This window comes from Thalia democratica, unplaced genomic scaffold (genome assembly GCF_965202585.1).
Source record: "Thalia democratica unplaced genomic scaffold, ktThaDemo2.hap1.1 HAP1_SCAFFOLD_1978, whole genome shotgun sequence".
Taxonomy (NCBI): Eukaryota; Metazoa; Chordata; class Thaliacea; order Salpida; family Salpidae; genus Thalia; species Thalia democratica.
In genome coordinates, this window is record NW_028140767.1 from 1 (window position 1) to 14591 (window position 14591).

Consider the following 14591-nt stretch of genomic DNA (forward strand, 5'->3'; position numbering starts at 1 on the left):
ACAATTATTGTGATGTGATAAAACAATTATTGTGATGTAACATTAGATCAGAAAATGTTAAAAACGAATTTGATGGCAATTAGATGAACAAATTACTCATGTTTATGAACATTAATAATTAATTTATGGTATTTATACTTATCAATATTAATATTTTAATTTCTATGACGTAATAAAAACAATTAATACTAAAAGTTTGAGAGAATCAGCTTGATGACAGTTAGATGCATGAATTTATTTACTTATTTTTTATATACATAAAATTTATCATCTACTGTTATTATTTGTGCTTATAAAAAACAAAACATTAATATTGGATTGAAAGTTTTCCTTAATTATATAGGCTTATTTCTCTATATGATTTACCACATAATGTTTGATATAATTTTTAAAATTTTGGATAAAATTTAATCATTTTGGGTAATAGATCTTATTAAAGATTTTTTGTGTCTTTATAAGTTGATTGACTGAAAAAAACTAATGATTGTTTTAAAATTTTTATAGTTAAAAATTATTAATATTTTAAAGAAAAATTGAAAAGAAAACGTTTCATGCTTATTAAAAATACTTTAATATTGTGGTTTGTCAAAGGTTTTGAGAAATTTCTTCCAGGTATTCAAAAAATTTTTGGTCCATTTTTAGTAACAAATAGAGTTTAAGTTAAAAAAATATTTTAAAAATTATAACAACATTGATAAGAGACCGCAAAGCTATTTTAAATATTTTTTAATAAAAAACAATTAATGGTAAGTATTTTTTTATCTATATGACAGATTTTTTGGGCCAAACCGAAACTTTATAACTTTACATGTAAAAATTGTTTTAAATTCCAGGTTTTTTTTTCAGGACTTCTAAAATTCAAGGTTTTTCCAGGATTGATATGAGTTTTTAATTGACAAAAATAAAAACTTTTATGAAATATAATGTGGTTCACTAGTTTTCTCTAGTTTCATTAGCAGACATAACATTCATTAAAACCGAAATAATTTGTCCACAAAATAAAAATACTTCTGCTAATAGGCGACAATCAAACTTGGTGATTTTGTGAATCATTGTGAACAAATTAATAAAATATACAATAAAATATTAAGCTTAACTACAAAAATTTCCCATCGCAATTAACGGCTCATTGTATAGTTTGTTAAGGTAATATTAAAAAATACTTGATAATAATTTAAATAAATAAGATAATGATGTTTTAGTTACTTGATTTTTGTTATCGTAATTGTAAAATATAATTTTAAATCTGTTCATGTAAGCTAATACTTTTTAAAATTATCAAACCCAATTAATACTTCAGCTTTAATTACTTTTGTTCTAATTAACAATTTATAGAAATTGATACTTTATTTTTTGAGATTTTTTAAACCCAATTAAAGCTTTTTTTATATTTAGTTACTAAAACTTTACTAAACAAAATTAAAGATATTGATATCTTAATGTTTTGAGATTTTTTAAACCCCAACTGAACCTTTTATATATTTAGTTACTTAGTCTTTTTCAAGTTTCAATAAACCCAAGTAAGATATGTGAAACGAACTCAATTTAGTCAACTAAAATATTTATTTTCATCTTTTTTGCTTTTTAATACAAGTTTGTTTACAAACTTTACTTTTCACTGTTAAGTTGTATGGGAGTTAAAATTTCTATAGAGTTATTTGACTTATGAGTTAAAAAATTCTTAAATGATCTATAAAAACAATAAGGAACTTTTGAAAACTTGATAACTGTATTTCAACCTGTCGTTTTAACACTGATTTTGTAGGCAAAATCTATAAACATTTAAATTTGATTTAAACTAAAAACAGATAAAACACTGTTTTATTCTTGGGGTCTTGAACTTTTTTATTAACTTCAAATTACATTTACTTGATTTTAAAAACAGTGAACTTTACTTAAACTAGGAATCAGACTTTTTTTGAATATAGGATTATATGAAAAATACTAAAAAAAAAATTAACCTCAGGAATTTTAATTTATCTTTTATAAATGCCAAAAATATTTGGTTGTGAAATAGTTTATTTGAATATCAGAATATCTGTAAATTAGCATACAAGGTTATAAGTATAATAAATAATAAAATAATATTTAAATTACAAGAAACTACTAATTTTTAGGGTAACATTTTCAGTTGAAAGTCTTTAATAGAACTTAAAAACTTAGTCCCAAATTTAACACATAAATAACTTAGTGAGCTTAAAACTTACACTTTTTCATAAATGTAACAAATCTAGTACGAAAATAAAACTTAGAATAAAATAACTTTTCTAGTACTACAGGTATTGAACAAAAACCTGATGCAAGATTCATTGAAAAAACATTTTATTAAGCAAGCAAGTAAAATATATTTCAGCTAACCCTTATCATTTAAGCTAAATTGATAAGGGTTAGCTGAAATATATTTTACTTGCTTGCTTAATAAAAATGCTTCTGAATGAATCTTGTCTCAATGTTTTGTTTAAAACAATGTAATAAAAATGATACTAAATCTATTGTCAACTATCAATAAAAAATAAAAACCTGGTTATAATCTGAAACGGCAGTCGGATACGCATTACTCGAATCATTGCTTTCCGTGCTAAGAGTCTGTAAAAAAATATTATATATCTAAAATAATTTTGTATGAGTATATAATATGTTTTGTAAATAGTTTAATATTTCTAACAAATATATTTCACATATTATTGCTTGAATCATTGTTTTCCGTGATAAGAGTCTGTATAAATAATTAAAATTAATATAAAATAATATTATATGATTATATAATATGTTTTATATTTAGTTTAATTTTTTAACAAATATATTTCACATATTATTGCTTGAATCATTGTTTTATGTGCTTAGATTCTGTAAATAATATAATCTATAAAAATAAATTGTAACAAAAGTTCTATAAATATTTAAGTTTTTTAAACTAGTTAAGTTTATTTGAATCAATACTATTAGTGCTTGGAATTTGTTTAAATTCAAAATTATATAATAATAATATAAAATCAATTTGTTTTGTAGAAAGTTAAGTTTATTCGGCCAGTTCAATTTTGTCAATGCAAAAAGCCCGTAAGTAATGAAAAAAAAATTTAAATATGTTTTAAACTTAATTAATAGAAAACTTGAGGTCAATTGATAATATTTCATTTATTTAAAAGGGGTAACAACTACCCTTTTTAATTGAGATTACAATTAAATACTTTTATTAAGAGCTTGGGATTTTCAAGTTGTGTAATCTTACTTAAAAATATTTTTTTTTAATGAAGAAATTAATAAAACAATTATTAAAAAAGTATTTATAACTAGTAAATCTTACTCTATGGATTACATACGTCTATGTGGAAATACATCTTTATTTTAAATATATTTTTATTATTAAATACATTTTAAGTATATATTTTACAAACTTCACCAATAAAAATTGTGGTTCATTATCATAAAATAAATTTTAATTTGTCAACAAGTTTAGCATTTGTCTTAGAAGTAAGGTTATTCTAATTTATTGTTCATTAAAGTCTTAATTGAATATAAGGAACTTGTATGTTAAACTGTATGGCGTTTTTATTTGCATATTGTAAATTTACAAAAATATATTGTAAGCGATTTAGATAAAAAGATAGAAGGCTTTCCAACAATGTATCTATTAGAATTTACATGTTTGTATAATGTAATAGTGATTTTATCTTTTGCATGTTTAAAAAAACTTTTAAAGAAAATTAAGAAATTGAAAACTTAAATTAAAATACTAAACATTTAAAAGCCAATAAAGAAAATCCAAATTTCATATCTTTAAAGTAATCTCAACACTTAATCTAGAGTTGTGTCATAAATTTTAAATATTAAATTTACATTGTACCTGATAGCATCTAAATATTTGACGTTTTAATTCTTAAAGCGTCTTTTTTCAAAATGAATTCAAAGATAAACACTAGGAATAATATGCTTTGACAATTTTAAATTAAATGTGATGAATTTTAAATGCATAAATCAATTAAACCGTCAATATTTCACAATCCCCATGCAATTTTTAATTTTTTTGTTTTGGTTTTAAAAACTGATGCAACCAGTTAATAAATTAAACCTTTAAAATATTTATATGAAAATACTTTATAATGCTTCTTTTTTATAAGAATAAATGTTAAGTTTTTTAATTTGGTGTAAAAAATTGATGCAACCAGCTAATTAATCTAGAATAAATTAAACCTTTAATATGTTTATATGAAAATACTTTAAAATTATCAAACTTTTATAAAACTAAAAATTTAAATGTACTTATCGCAAAACATACAACGCGGCAAATAAGAGGAGTAAAAAATTTACTACAGAAATCCTAGGGAGTGAAAAACTTACAATATCTATGACACATTATAACAATACAGGAATGCTAGAAATGCAAATTGATAAATGATCGCACTTGAATGTAGTTCGCTTTCTATAAACTTATTAGTATTGTCTGCTTTTTAATTTTTATAATATTTCACCAAAGTAACGTAATATTTTTTCAAACTCTTTTAATATTAAAACTTGACTTTAATAGTTTTGTAATGTTTGAACAACCTAATACCACGTTTAACGACCCAAATGCTAAAAAGTTTATTTTGGCTAAAAATACACACTTAAAACACAATTATACAATTTTATTTACTAAATAAACATTTTAAGAACAATTTCAAAAACAAATAAAAAGTTGGGTTCATTACAACTGATGTGTGCAATAGTTTGAAAGAAACAAACAGATTGAATAAATAAAATAATACTACTCGCACATTTTAACATACTAATGTCGTAGGGGAATAAAACAATTGATTGTAAAGTTAGCTTTTATAGTAATAAGTGAGCTATGAATTGCTTTGTACAGTATTTTCTTTTAATATAAACAATAAAAATTTGACAGATAACAGGTTCTTTGGGAAAGGCAGAAAAAAAACCATTGCAAAAAATAAGAGCACAATTACTTTAAAATAGTAATAAAACTAGTTATATGAACAAAAATGCAGTACTATGTTTAAAATGAATCATCAAAGATTTTCTTGTTTGAATTGTAGCTTATTTGTAACTAAATAAACAATTATAAATATCTTAAAGATTAAAATAGTTGTCTAGTAAAAATCCTAAAAATTCAAAAAAGTTAGAATGAATAATAATAAAAAATCAAATAGTTAGAGTGAATAATAATAAAAAATAAAAACAGTTGATATAAAAATACTTTTTATTTGAGATGAGTCATTCATAACTTGAATGTCTGGCTTGTTTAAGAATTATTTAAATTTTTACTATTTTTAAATGATAAAAACATTTGATGATTTCATTTTTAAAGTATACAAAATTAAAATATTTAACTTTGTACTAAAATATTTAAGTAAAAATATTTAAATTGCTGTCTATTTTGATAATTTTATAAATACTGTACATTTCAACTTTTTATTTTTGGAGAACGTTTTATATAAAAATTTCTAAAAAGTGAGTCATTTAAAAAAAAAACATATTTATTGTTTATGCAACTACGCCAATCTTTTTTAATAAATACAAATTCTAAAATTATAATTAAGTTTTTTAGGTTTTAATTTAAGTTCATCATATAAGTTTATTTAATGAAAACAAAAAATTATTTCATGATGACTCAAACTAATCACTTTGATTTACAATGTTGCTATCAAAAATTAAACCAGATTATATTAACGATAGACTTATCCGGAATTTAAGAGAGAATAATAACCAATTTAGTAATAAAATATAATACTTAAAATAATTTCTTATTTAACTATACTATTAACAAATTTTACAACTTACTTTATTGTATTCAAATGCAAAATAAAACAATTCGATTTATTACGAGCCTAAATCACCGCTTATACACTAGTTTTAGCTATAACCAATTTAGTAATAAAATATGATATTTAAAATAATTTCTTATTTAACTATACTATTAACAAATTTTACAACTTACTTTAATGTATTCAAATGCAAAAATAAAACAATTCGATTTATTACGAGCCTAAATCACCGCTTATACACTAGTTTTAGCTGTTTTATGACTGAAATATTTAAACTTGTCAAAACATTTTATACTATATGCAAATTAAACAAAGTAACATTTGAATATTAGTTCTACTTAAACATGATATTACTTTGAAAATACTTAAACTTACTTGACTTATCAGTTAACTGATTATTGATTTATTTTATTGTATTTTTTTCATACTGTAAAAAAAATGAGAAATTTTAGCTCAACACATACAATAATACTTTAAAGTCTATTAAATTTAATCAATATCCATAAAAATATAATAACACCTTATTTAAATTAATAGATGATTATTTTGACGCAAGCATAGATATTTCACTATATACAAGTTATACTTTTAAGTTGCAACAGTTTACAACAAAATACAAAAAATACTAAATTTGACTCATAACCGACTGTATTTTGACAAACAAAAAATAAGAAACAATTCTTGTAAAATTATTGTTCACACATGTATTGGAGTGATCGTTCTTAGATTAACGTTGACTTATGAACTAAGGCATTTTGCTTCGTATCGTAATTTAAAATGTTTGTTTTTTGCATTATTATTGTTTTACATTAATTAATTTTTTTTTAATTGGTTTTTTACAGCAATCTAATCATTTTTTTTTAAGTCTATTGTTTTTATTTAAAAAGCTATTGTTTTACTTCAAATGTCTGCAGTAGGTTTCAATGAGTTGCAGTGAAAATATGTTAAAACTGTTATTCAAATCATTGATTGTTATTTATACAGGTAATTAATAATTAACAAAATAAAAGGTTAATTGTAAGTTTCAACACAGCAACTTTATTTTTTGTTGTTTTCAAAGTTATGTTTTTAGCTGATGTGTACATTGTAGGCCGCAGACATTTGCTTTGTGGTCATATTTGTCTGACCATTGAGTTCAGATTTATACTGTTTATGTCAAAGCTACTTTAAGGCTAATATTTGAAAACAGTTGTTTAAAAATAAAGCGGAAAAGAACTTGTAGGTTTGTGATTAAATTTCATTTCAATAAATGTAAAGAATGTTTCACAATTAGAAATTAAATTATTAAGAAGTGTTACCCAAAAGTTTACTTGATTTTTATTGAGGATAGATAAAATACATAATGTTTAACTTTCAAATAAAATAAAACAAGAATTGATTAAAATTATAACTGATAGTATTTAAATTTCTGGTCAAATTTTATACCCAAGTAGTAAATGAAATATGTAAATTTTTGTTGAGGACATTTATTATACAGAAAATTTAAAAACAAATAAAGTTTTTTTATAACTGAGAAGTGTGTTAACTTTTATATTGTAATAATACATGGACCATTAGGTATTTCTTAAAACATTGCAAGTTTGTGTATAACCATAAAAACTTCAAATATATAGAGGCAAAAAAAAAATTTCAAGTGGAAACATTCACAAATTGGATTTTGAAAAATATTAAGTAACTTAATAATTGTATGTACATGTAGAATGTAAACAAATTTAATATTACAAAAATTCCTGTAAAAAGTTTAAAAAATATTGGAATTATGAATAAACTATTGAATTTTGAATGAAAAAAAAAAGCTGTGAAAAGACATTATTTTTTGCCTAATTTATGTTGTACCTTAAAAATCTATCAGAGTTGTTAATTTGATTTTTCATATCCAAAAAAAATATTTTGAACTTAATTTGGCTGCAAATATTATCTAATTGCTAAGATAAAAATTTACAAGGTATGACCTATTGTAAAGAAACAAATAACACTTCTACATTGAACTTAACATAATTCAGAACTTTTGTTAAACTTACAAACATTTGGTAATCCTGTGTTTCTCTGAAACATACATTACATACAATAACTGAAAATTGCATGTTGAAACTCTTCAGTATGTATTTTTTATTGAGTTCAACAATCATGGCAAGTAAAACACAAAACTTCCCTGATCCCAAAATAAGTAAATAATCATAAACTTAAACATATATCATAAACTTATTTGAAATTAATTTCACTTGTAGTTTTTCTACTGTTGAATAATTAAAAGTTTCAATTTTCTGAAGAATCAACAATTTTTAATCTTTAAACATCCTAGCCTCTTTCCAAGAACTGAATTGTTATCAATAAAGGGCTGATAAGGAAAGTTTCTAATTTCTTAATTATAGTTTTATAGTTTATTTATTAGTTATATTATTTTTCAAATATATTTATTTTACAAATAGTTTTCATACCCTTTTCCAAGTATTGACTTACTGTCAGTTGGTAACTGATAGGGTATTTTTTTAATTTTCTTATTATTTATATTCAATAACAATTTTATTTTACAAATAGTTTTCATACCCTCTTTCCAAGTATTGAGTTGTTGTCGGTGGGTGGTTGATACGGAATATTTTCGAATTTCTGGTACAAATACGGGTTCTTGTAGGTGACTGGGAGACCGGAAGCTTTGTCGTGGAAGAGAGGGTATTGCTGATCAGTTGCTATTAAAAAAATATATAAATATATGTGTCAAATATTAAAAAAAAGTATTTGTTTTGGAAGAGAAGGTGTTGTTGATCAGTAGCTGTTAAGAACAATTTTTTTTAAAGAGAAAAAAAAGTTTTTTTTTGGAAAAGAAGGTATTGTTGATCAGTAGCTGTTAAAAAAAAACAAATAATTTCAGTTTAATAATGCTAGGAATAAAATTAATTAGGAAAAAAGATATTGTGGCTCAATAATAAAAAGTTAATATTTTTGTGTTTAAATAATAAGGATAGAAAAATTGCACTAGTATCATTTTTACCTATTTAGTTGTAAGTATCATTCACCTTTTTTTTTAATTTGAATTACAACAATAAGAAAGTACTAATACTTTAATAAGCATCAAAAATTGAAAACACAACTTAACACTTTGTAAGTGAAAACAGTTTTTTTGATGCAACAGAACGCTTGCACTAACTACAAAACTTATAAAAGGGTTGCCACTTTTCTACAGAAAAAAAAGCTCATCATCAAACTGAACAAACAAGTGTATTAGCCAGTAATTGAAATAGATTAAGTTAATGAACACCAAAATGCTGACAAAAGGACTTATTAAAAACATACTTTTTAAGAAATAAAAATATTTCAAGTTAAAACTAACCTGGATTTAGCAAAAGAAGTTTAAGGGCATGAGGTAAAATACTTTTTTTTCAAATTAGTCTTATATTTTACATAATTTGATAGGCTTCTTGTTACTTTTTACCATTGTTAAAATTCAAAGTAAATTTTGAGATATAAGCAATCAAAGTGAGAGCATTTTATAGGTTATTCATGGGAGGCGCAAAAAGCGTAAAAATAGACTAGTTTGCTAAAAATCTACCTCCTCTTTCGGTTTTTGAGCAATTTTTTTTAAACTTTTTTAGAGTAATTTTTAATAAATTTGAACAAATTTTAGTAAACTGATTTTTTTATTTTTGTAAAAAAAATTCTTTAAAAATAAACAAAAAATATTGTTTTTTTTTTTAATTTTGGTCATAACTTTTTTTTTATGACTTTTTTCAAAAATCCACTCCCTACAAGTTGTTTGCTTTATACATATTCATTTTTACATTTCCTGGAAATTTGAATAAATAAGTTTAAAAATTGAGGAAATAGATTTTTAGTGTTTTTTTTTAATTACAAGAAAATTTTTAATTCCATATGGTTGTTTTTTTACAGAAATTGTTATACATCAAAAGTTGATTGAAATATTTTTGTTCTGTAAAAAGTATCTTGAAGTATATACTCTAAGCTTTGAAATAAAAGCCAGTGTTATTTTTTGTAAAAAAAATGTTTGAACCCCCCCCCCATCCCCATGCCCTTAAATAAGCCTTAGTAATTATAAGTTTTTTTTTTAAAACTAGGATTTGTCACAAGTAGCCTGAGTTTTATAATACAATATGTTTTACAAAAGTATCAATTTCTTATCTTAAAAGAAATTACAAAATGAGAACAAAATTATTTGTTGTTGTGCACAACAGACTGCAATGAATTTTTCACCATTACTTTTGCTTATTATTTATTGTAATGAACAGACTCTATGGTTTTTGTTGGTAGTTTTTAGAAATGCTTATGTTTTTATTTTCAATTTTTTGACACAGTAAGGTTTCAAAAAGGTTTTATTTTCAGTTTTAGAAATACTAGTGCTTTTGTCCATTCCATTTTGAAATACTTAGGTTTTTATTTGCCAATAGTTAAATCATTAAATTTATTAGCGTTCAAACTTTTAAAATACCTAGGTTTTTATTTGCTATATATTAAAATACTTAAGTTTTTATTTACTATCAATTTAAATATCAAAGTTTTATTTGCATTTTTTTGGATTTTAGTGGTTTTTGCTATTTGCTATCTAAGTAATATAAAAGTATATAAAACAGTTTAAGTTTATGTGTTGTAATAAAACTCTGTTTGATGTATTTGAAGACTTTAAGCTTGGAAAAGTTTAATGAAATTTTTCTTCAGTTTTCATTGTTTAATCCAGAAATTTTAAAAAAAAATTTTTTTGGTAGTATCATATTTTATATAGAGCTTACTTCTGTAATAAATTTAAACGAGCTATGTAACTAATATTTTTTTAATAATTCAAGTACAGTTTCATATACTAATAAAATATAAAAAATATTTTCAATCAGCAGAAAATTATCAACAAAAAGATTGAACATAAACTACAAAAACTACAAAATATTTATTAAAATATTAGATTTCTACAAAATAGTTAAACAAGTAACAAATACTAAGAAAAATTTTAAAACATTACTTACTTTAATAAGTGGTTTTCTAAAAATTTAGATCTTAAACTAGTTGAAATTTAATGTTAAAACTAAAAAGAATAAAGTTAGTACATATAACCATATCAAGAAACCTATTAACTCATCAAACTTTAAAAAAAATTAGAGGATTCATTTAAAAATGGTGAAGATTTTACTTTCTACAATAATCAGTATATTATAAACAAGTTAATAATTAAAATAAATAAATACTTTCTCAAATAACCTGATTTGTTCTTCCCAACAATTTGCTCAAGTTTACCACTATCCATTTTTTTATTTTTTTAACCTGCAAATAAAAATTATTTTACCAAACTTATATTATAAATATTTAACCTTAAAACAATAATTATTTATAAATATTACCATTTTTAAAACATACCACATTTCAATTATATACTGCAGTTGAAATATAATGTAAACATGTAAATATATTTTTTTAAATTAATTAATGTTTGTAGTAAATTTTTGTAAATATAAAATCTGAACAGAGTCAGCTAGCAATTTGAGATAAAGTTTTTTTTGTTGCTTAAACTTGCAACAAGATGTTTTTTAAATCAGTATACAATAAAAATACTAAAACTTAAAAGTTAGATAGAAAAAAAAACCTATTTGAAAATTTATAAGACCAATGGGGAAATAAAATAATTATTAAAACTTATGCATTAAAATTTAAAAAAGTATGTTTCTTATAATAATAAACTTATAAAAATATAGTGACATAACATTGAATAATAAAACTAAACAAACCTATACTAAATGACCAACAATAAAATAATTTTAAGCTAACAGTAGGGTTGCCACTCTTTTAAGCATAAAAAAAAACTATCTTGAGTGACCAAAAATTATCATGTTCATGCAGACTTTTTTATCCTTAAAAACAATCAATTCTTATAAAAATCTAGTGCTTCAACAAAATAAGTTTTAAGATAACAAAGTATTGAAATTGTTAAAATTAAATCTCAATCAAGGGCCTAAAAACTGATCTGAGATTTTCAGATATCTGAAAACTATCCTGAGATTTTATAAATAAAAAAAACAACTTGAGTCAGCCTGAGTTTAAAAAACTAATTCAAAATATTCTGAGTTATCCTGAGTTATACTGTGTCACCCTGAAATTTTGAAATATTCTGAATGTGTGGCAACCCTGTAACACTTTTAGACTTTTCTAAAAATTTTAGAATTTTTTTTAATACATTTATTGAATTTACAAGAATAAATGTAAGATATAATACTGCTTACTCTTTTAAAGACAGCCTTTAAACTGTAAAAAAAACATAAAAACCCATTTCACAAGTAAATAACCACAAGTAATAAGTGGTTAAACTAAATTATAATCAAGAAGTACACTTGATTGAAAAAATTTTAAATACAAAAGTAAAAACGTAATTATCGTGTTAAACTGACATAATTGAACTAAGTTTAAACCACATCACAATAAAGCTATAGAGGTTCAACTTGATATTTTGCAAAATTCAACATTGGTTCCTAAATAATAACTTTGAGCACTATAAGTTTAAGGCATATGGCAGAACAATTTGTTTTTTTTTTACAAATTATATAAGTTGATCTTACTTTTTCAGTTTAATCTTAGCTATCAGACACTTTTAACTTTTTAACAAAATTGATAGTAATTTTTGAGATCAACATTTGTCAATCAAATAGGTTCCGTACAGAAGGTACAACACAAAAAAGACTACTTATTAGTAATTCCATATTTTTATACAATTTTTACTTTTTTTTTTTGAACTGTTATACTATGTCCATTACTAAAACTGTGTGAATTCTTGTTTGACTGTTTTTTGAGTGTTTTTTTTTCATATTATGTTTGACAAATCATTTTTTTACTAAAACATATTTTTTAATCTAAAGTTATATTATTTAATACTTTCAAAACTCTAACACTAGAAAATTTTCAAACCACATAAAGAGTGTTTCCTCAAAATTTGAGGTCTTGCACTCAAAAAAAAAATAAAAGATATATTTTGAGTGAGTTTTTAATCTTCTAACAAAATTGACATTAAAAAATAGGGTCAATACATTTGCTTCAAAAAAATTTAACAGAAATTTCTATATCTCATAGGTTAAATGACATTCTGTAAATGTGGTTAATTATGACATAAATTAAAAAACATCTTTTTAATTGTTAGGTTTGCATTTTTTTTTGGTGACTAAACTTCCACTATGTTTTTCCTTTTTTGAGCTAAAGACCTCAAATTTTAATAAAACTTACAAATAACAATTTTAAAATGTTCATTTGTTTGATTTTTAGAATTAAATTAAAAATTAAAAAATATTTAGACCAAAATTAATTAATAAAAAAACCATAGAAGGAAACTTCTGTCAACCCACAAAAATTTCTACCATAAAATCTATAAAACATGATTAATTTGTAAATAAAATAAGAGTTCCTATTATTTTAGCAGGTTTATTTAAAATAAAATTAATACTAGTGAACCTAATGACCAACATTCATAGACCTTTCAACTTAGTTTGCATTAAGAATAAAATTGCTTATGTGTTTATTTTATTTTACTTTTTCTAATTCTGTAATCTTTTTAAAGTAACAAAAGTACAATATTATAATAATAGAAATAGAATTTTATATATACTTTTTAAGATGGCATTCTTATAAATAAAAAAACTAAATATAGATCACCTAAATAACAAAAGTCTTTAAAAAAATTTTTTTTAGAGACATTGAAACTTATAACACTGTTCAAGTTTTTTTAATGAACAGACTAAATGTTTATAAGTTAACCTTTATTTTGTAGAAAAAAATTGGCAAAAGTTTATAACAAAGAAAAAAAAACTTAAACTTAGTCTTTGTTAACAATTGGTAAACTAAAAACAAGTTTTTAAAATAAAATGTAAAAAATAGAACTTAACAAAAAAAAAGTAATAAAAATGTTTAAGTAAAAACATTTAAAAGTTGCAACACACAATTATTATACAACAAAATAGCTGATCATTTATAAAAAACAATTAAAAGGATACATTTACATTAATTGTTTGTATAATTTTACCACAGATTAATGTTTAATGGCATTTTAGCATTTGGTGGTCATTCAAGTAAATCTGAATAAATTTTATTTTCTTTTTTTCCTTCTTACATTCAAGCTTCAACAACAAAAAGCAATACTTAACTTCTTTAAATTTAGTGAAAAAAATAGTTTTTTTCAATTACTGTCAGTATTATCTAAAAAAAAATGTAAAAACTTTTATTCCAAATAAGGCCTAATTTATTTTTCGAATGAAATTTATAATGTCTAACAAATACTTCCCTGTTCTTGCTAACATTTTTGTCGGTTATTATGAAACTTCTTCACAAGTCTTCTTTCACAAGATTACTGCAAATTACAGGTATGTCGATGATGTTTTTGCTATTTTCCATACAAAAAACAATGTCAATAACTTTTTTAATTTGTTAAATAAGATGCACAAATGTATAGTTTTACCGTCGAAGAAGAAGTTTCCGGTAAAATTCACTTTTTAGATTTTAACATTACTAAAAACAGCAACAACACCTTTTCTACTTCTGTGTACAGAAAAAAAAATTTAGTCCACACTTCATTTCTTGGAATTCGTTTTGCCCCAACAAACAAAAATTGAAGATCATACAAAACATAACCAACAGAACTATTAAAATTTTCACGGCCTACTGTTTGGATTTAGAACTTGACAACATTTACAACTTTTTTTTTCTTATTAGGTAACCCCGAAACAGTCATCAAAAAGACAATTAAGGCAACTCAGTCCAAAATGAACCACTCACCCTCTTTCGGCCCACATCCTTGCCCACTCTACCTCCACCTTCTTTATATAGGTGAAAACTCAATAAGACTGGCTAAGCAAA

The 14591-nt window shown here is 22.8% G+C and overlaps 1 long non-coding RNA gene across 1 annotated transcript; it reads right to left on the reverse strand.

The window, feature by feature from the left end:
• Positions 1–2520: 2520 nt before the first annotated feature.
• Positions 2521–11014, reverse strand: LOC145849047 (uncharacterized; the record flags this gene model as incomplete). Its single annotated transcript, XR_014372296.1, has 3 exons — positions 10962–11014; positions 8310–8449; positions 2521–2586 (listed from the first exon to the last, which is right to left on the reverse strand). It is a non-coding gene; the product is annotated as an uncharacterized LOC145849047 (long non-coding RNA).
• Between the last annotated feature and the right edge of the window lie 3577 nt (positions 11015–14591).